The sequence below is a fragment of the Panicum virgatum genome, chromosome 8K (genome assembly GCF_016808335.1).
Source record: "Panicum virgatum strain AP13 chromosome 8K, P.virgatum_v5, whole genome shotgun sequence".
NCBI lineage: Eukaryota > Viridiplantae > Streptophyta > Magnoliopsida > Poales > Poaceae > Panicum > Panicum virgatum.
In genome coordinates this window covers 36,017,332-36,023,417 of record NC_053143.1, presented here as the reverse complement: position 1 = coordinate 36,023,417, position 6,086 = coordinate 36,017,332, and the positions used below count along the sequence as shown (strand labels likewise).

Sequence of the window (6,086 nt, the reverse complement as noted above, 5' to 3'; positions counted from 1 at the left end):
CACAGCCAGGGCCTTCCACACAAAACATGAGTTTCGAGGAGGCATATGGGTATTACACCCATATCGACCCGAACTCATATCAGGCCGGCAGCAGTGGGTATGCCAGTGGGCAAGAACCTTACTACCCTCCAGGTATGTGTTGACGGTGCTTAAGTGCCAGTTTCAGCCGTCAACTATACTTAATAATAAAGGAAAACTACATGCCTTACTCGCATATTTGTATCACTAACCTCGCTCCACAGTTGTTTTCGAGTTTTGCACATTTCAGATGAGCAGGAGCGGAATAAGACGAAAACACATAGCAAACGCCATACAACTACGCAGAATATCGTGTCCGGTGTCACCCACTTACAAAGAGGGCCCATCTGGCAAAGCAAATAGGTGCGCCACGCATAATGCATATAAGGAAAGATATCAGGGCCCACATGTCAGCCTGCCAGAGAAGGATAAGGACGAGAGGCAGCCAGGTGGGGCCGGCCGACCCCCTGGGTCGGCCGAACCTGGCCGGTCTCCCGTCCAGGTGCATTTCGAGGAGGAGTCGGCCCCAAGTCTCCTGATTACCTTCCATATGTGCATTTGGCGGAAACCGACCTCTACTAGTATAAATAGGGCCCCCCTCTCACCCCACCCACACACACACTTCATTCCATTCTCTCCAAGAAGGCTCTCCTCTCTTGCTCTCTTAGCTAGGTAGTGGAGCTAGGCTAGTTCTCTTTAGCGAGAAAGTTGTCCTCGGGGTCGTTGAGCAATCCTCGGCTCCTGGTATGGCTTTGTATCCGACTTGTCAGACTTCTATTCATAATATAGAGTTTTGCCATGGTTGCTTTACTATCTTGATAGTTTATCAATCCATTCTTAGATCATTCATAAGTTATGCTACGGTCTTGGTTAGGCCAGATGATCCGGGTACAGATAGAGGTTCGTTGTGCTTTCAGGCTTGCTCTAGTGATTTACTCGTCCATCTGAAGGGTGGGAGACCTGGGAGATGGCAGGTGGTGACAGCCCTGTCCGTCCGGCGTAACAGCGGTGTTGCGTTTAGCGTACTCCCCGATGTTCGGGTTCGGTGTAGTAGTTCATGCAAAGAGGTAATGGGACTGGATGTACTCCGGTGCGGGACCATCTCCCCACTATCCCATTTTCCTGGCACCTGTAGTCCTAACCATGATCTAACATGACCCCAGCTTTGGATAGAAGCACTAGGACACCTAACCTAGCCTAAGCTCCAGCTAACTTGACGTAGGATAGAGTAGTTCTTTGTTTTATAGTTTCTCTCCTTTATTCCTTCCTCTTGGAGTGTGGATGTGTGCTGTGTCACATTACCCTTGCTTATTCTTTATCTGTACTTACCCCTGTTAGAGTATTGCCTATTGGTTGAGGCACAATGTCATGGTTAATGTTGAGTACAATACCTTTGACGCTGTCGTCCTTTGGGACACAAATAAATGACGATACCCTTACTCTCCGGGTGAAATGCTACAATGGTATATCTGTGCGCTTGCGGATCCATCTGTAATCGTATTGATTATACCACGAGAGTGGCACCCCTTGGGTGCAGTTGCTAGGATGGGTTCGGCACCCTCATTTCTAGTGATTGCACTAAGGACTGCCAACAGGCATTTCTGGCACTGTTGCTAAGGATTATCCATTCCTAGTGATTACGCTAAGAAATGTCAACAAGCATTTCTGGCGCCGTTGCCAGGGACGGCATGTGAACAAAGATATTGTGTTGATATTAACTTAGACCTTGTACTCAGGATATAGTCTTTACTCTTTCAGGCTAATGTCACTTTATGCCTTCTTTTATTTTTGATTTGAAAGAAGACAGGGGTAGTGTATGACCGGTTTCTCCCTGCCAGAAAACTACACAGACTATCCAGAGAGGCTCGTGAGAAGGGCACGACCTCGCGTTGTTCCTCCTCTCGCTATCCTCCCTGCACAGGAAGCCATTTCGGAAGCACCACTCGTTCTTGAGGCTATGGCTGAAAAGACTCTCCGCGAGTTCTCCGTCCCCTCCACCGACAATGTGGCCACTGGCCCCAACATCATTGTCGGGGACGTGAACTTTGAGCTTAAATCAAGCCTCATCAACATGGTGTCGGCTAGCCTATTCTGTGGCAAGCCGAACGATGACGCAAATGCACATTTGCAGAATTTTCTGGAGCTCTGCGACACTGTTGTCATACGGGGTGTCGCCGCCGATGTTGTCAAGCTTCGTCTGTTTCCCTTTTCCCTCCTGGGGAAGGCGAAATAGTGGTTTTATAAAGAAAAAGACATCCACACCTGGGCCAAATGCTCCAAGGCGTTCCTCGCAAAATTCTTCCCGCTAGGCAAAACAAATGCCCTGCGCGGGAGAATTTCAAGTTTCTAGCAGACAGGGATGGAATCCATCCCAGAAGCTTGGGAGAGGCTGCAGGAATACATCCTGGCCTGTCCTCATCATGGCATGGACGAGTGGCTCGTCCTGCAAAGCTTCTACAATAGGCTCACAACGACATCTCGACCAACATTGATGCTGCTGCTGGAGGAGCCTTCCTCGACCTGACTATCGCCAAAGCAAAAGAATTGGTCGAGACGATGGTCTCCAATCAGGGGTGGAGTGATGAACGACTCCAACCCCGCACCAAGGGCACGCATACCGTCAAGGAGATGGATATGATTGCCACAAAACTGGACCTCCTCATCAAGAAGATGGAGGAAGGGGGCCAACGACAAATTCAGGCTCCCGTCTACACCATGGGTTCGCACTTCACATGCAAAGTCTGCGGTAATGATGGACATTTGGGGAACGATTGCCCCGAAACCCGTGAAGACTGCGCATACCTCAACAACAACAACAACAACGGGTACCGTCCACCACAAGGAGGCTAGGGGTGGAACCAGCCACGTCCACCTTTTCAGGGAGGTAATAACTACAATCCTTCTTATAATTCAAATTTCAATTCAAACCAACCTCCCTTGAGAGAACTTGTTCTTGGCCAAGTTAAAATCAACGAAAATATAAATAAAAAGCTTTTGGCCAATGACAAATCCCTGGAAAGTTTAAATGTCAAGTTTGAAACTTTGTCTTCAACTCTTTAAAACCAGTTAAGTTTCAACAAAATGTTCGAAACCCAGCTTGCACAGATTACTGCTTCGTTACCTGCTATTGAGAGCGGGAAGATCCCGGGGCAACCCGAGTCTCCCGTTGAAAATGTCAGCATGGTGTCTACCGGACGGGGTAACTCATCCCGGAGGCCACCACGCAATAACCATGCAGGTAGGTACTATCCCCCAAGGAATGACGTTTGGGATGGCATGGTGGCAGCGGTGCAAGAGGATCCAGGGGTCCCCATGATCAGCTGCTCGATCTACATCAAACACTTCGAGCGATGCCTATGCGATTTGGGGGCAAGTGTGAATATAATGCCCAAGGTAATATATGAAGCACTTGAATGTCCTGCTCTTTCCCCAACAACTATGCTCGTACAGCTTGCAGATTCAACCATTCGGTATCCCAAAGGGATAGCCGAACACGTTTTTGTACGCGTATGGGACTCCTTCGTCCTTGCCGACTTGGTGGAAATGGATATGGAGGGCGACCTCAGAGTCGACCTCGTACTTGGGCGACCTTTTCTAAGGTCTACCAAGACAAGGATCGATGTCGGAAAGGGAGAAATCTGTTTCCGTGTCGGAAGGGAGGATATGTTTTTCAGGTTCAAGAAGAAGGAAGAGCAGCACTTCATGACCCAACAAGACAGTGAAGGGCAAGCACTCTGGGAGGCACCAGAACCCCAGCAAGAACAACGACCCTCCGCACCTAAAAGAAAGAAGAAGGAAAAGAAGGTGTGGCGGAAGGTCGAGAGTTCGGCCTCGTCCAGTTCTCCAGGACGAGCCGACGAATGGTAAGAACGATGGAGAAAAGTCGTGCACATCGGACTTTAAACAACGCGCCCTTGCCAAAGGTAAATTGGTATTTATCTCATTTGTTTTCCGCTTTTCAACATTTTCTTTGCACCTTATTTGTTTTTCTCCACTGCATGTTTGAAATTTTCAAAATTGTTTTCTGCATGCTGGAATTTTTCTAGCATTTTTCCCTTTCTACAAAAAGACCAAAAATAATTTTTGAGTTTTAAAATCCTTTGGGAAAAATAATTTGGACATCTTTTCGAGCAAACTTTTGGCCGTGCACCATATTTTCAAAGAACTTAACCGTTGAGGAAGCACCAGGCTGAAGGGGGACACCAGGGGGCCCACCCTAGGGCCGGCCAACCTCACAGGTCGGCCGACCCAGGGACAACGGCTCCTGGGCCCCACCTTCTCCAAGGACTCCATAGCCGTTGTGGCTTGCCTCTCCTCTAGTGCACGCGCCATCTTCTCTTTAAATATGGGCCGAGAGGGGTGTTGAGCTCTCTCATACTCACACACTCCCTCTCACACATTCTTGCTCGGGTTTCCATTGGATTTTGGCTCAAGTTTGGCTTCAAGAAATCTCTCTCTCTCATTTCTTTTCTGCAAGATTGATCACATATTTGGAGGAACAACTCTCGGGTAAGAATTTCATTTTGATTTCGCTAACATAATCCGAACCGAGTTGTTCTCGTTCGTTCTTGTTCGCTCGTGTTGCAAGCATGAAGCGTGTAGGTCGGAAAATTTCCGAAGCTATCAAGAAGATGACAGGGTCAAGCTCATCTTGTTCACGGGGTGGGTCGAGCTCCCATCATTCCCCCAAACCTACACCAACGCCGACCACGATGGACTATGAGCAAGACGAACAAGAGGAACAAATAGAGGAGCAAGCTGAAGAACCGCAAGCCGAGGACAAGGAAATAGATGAAGATGATGCACCGTACCTCAACTTGCAAGATGACCGCGAGCATCAAGCCTACGCCATGATCAAGAATCGAAGCTTTGGTCATACCAGAGCCTTCGATCCGGACCTTCTTGAAAAAATAGGTATGGACGTTGACTTCGCTCGTGTTTGGCATGCGGTTAGATGGGATGGTTTTGTGCCCGTTGAGGAGAATGGTTCTCGTCTCCTCACCATCTAGTTTCTTTGCACTCTTCGAGAGGTGGACGATGGTGTTTCTTTCCGACTTTTTGGAGTTGAACGCTATTTTAATTGGAGAAATTTTTGTCTCCTCCTTGGTTTTAGCGCGCGCTTGCCGATTTCCCTTGCAAAAGCTTGCTGCGGTTTTGATCGACATGAGTTTTGGGGTTTGATTTCGGGTCAAGTTGTTCATGGCAAGTTTGCACCTCGGTGCAATGACATTCAAAATCCGACTCTTCGTTTGATGCACCAGTGGGTGGCTATCACTCTCTTTCCAAGAGATGATCCACGACCAGTACATAATGATGAGTTGATGATACTATATGCCATGGTCAACAAGATCCGAATCTCCCCCGCACAAGCAATGGTTAAGCAATGGCTCACAAATTTTCGGATGACGAGTCCTATTGAATGCACTTCTTTGGTTATCCGCATCGCATCAAACATGGGAATCTTAGACAGGAACCCCGTTCCTTTCATTGAGGTGCCCCGTGTTATGATCGATGAGGCATACTTGGTTCAAGGCCACACACTCAAGAAAGAATCGGACGACTCTTTGATTTTCTTTTCACTTGGTTATGCAAATGAAATCCCGTTGCCAAATGCGGGGTATCATTTGTATAACTGTCGTTTGCTAACCATCCCTCTTGTTCCACAAGAGGAGAGCCACCGGCATAGTGTTTCTGGTCTTCCTGGCAGGGTTACAAGAAGTAGGGCCAGAAGGGAGGAATTCATGCAGCAGCAACCTCAGCCTCAACCACAGCAATATGAGGCTGGAGGTTCGTCATGGCAGAGTGCCAGCTCCACTGAGTGGGCACTGCAGGCCTCAAGGCACCGGTCCACCAGTTCCAGCTCCAGCGGACCCCCGCGACGTACAGCTTCGTCCAGAGGTTTCGCCACTCTGACTCGGCAGATGGGCGAGCTGAACATGCGCACTACCAACATTGACGAGTCGCTGGGCCAGCACATTGAGTCAACTCAAAACTGGCAGCGATACATAGGCGAGAGGATCCGCAATCTGTAGCATCAACAGTAGCAATCCCAGTAGGAGTGGAGGGCC

The 6,086-nt window shown here is 48.6% G+C and overlaps 1 non-coding gene across 1 annotated transcript; it reads right to left on the bottom strand.

Moving 5' to 3' along the window:
• Window positions 1-2,336: 2,336 nt before the first annotated feature.
• Window positions 2,337-2,445, bottom strand: LOC120646597. Its single transcript, XR_005664499.1, has one exon. It is a non-coding gene; the product is annotated as a small nucleolar RNA R71 (small nucleolar RNA).
• Window positions 2,446-6,086: the final 3,641 nt, after the last annotated feature.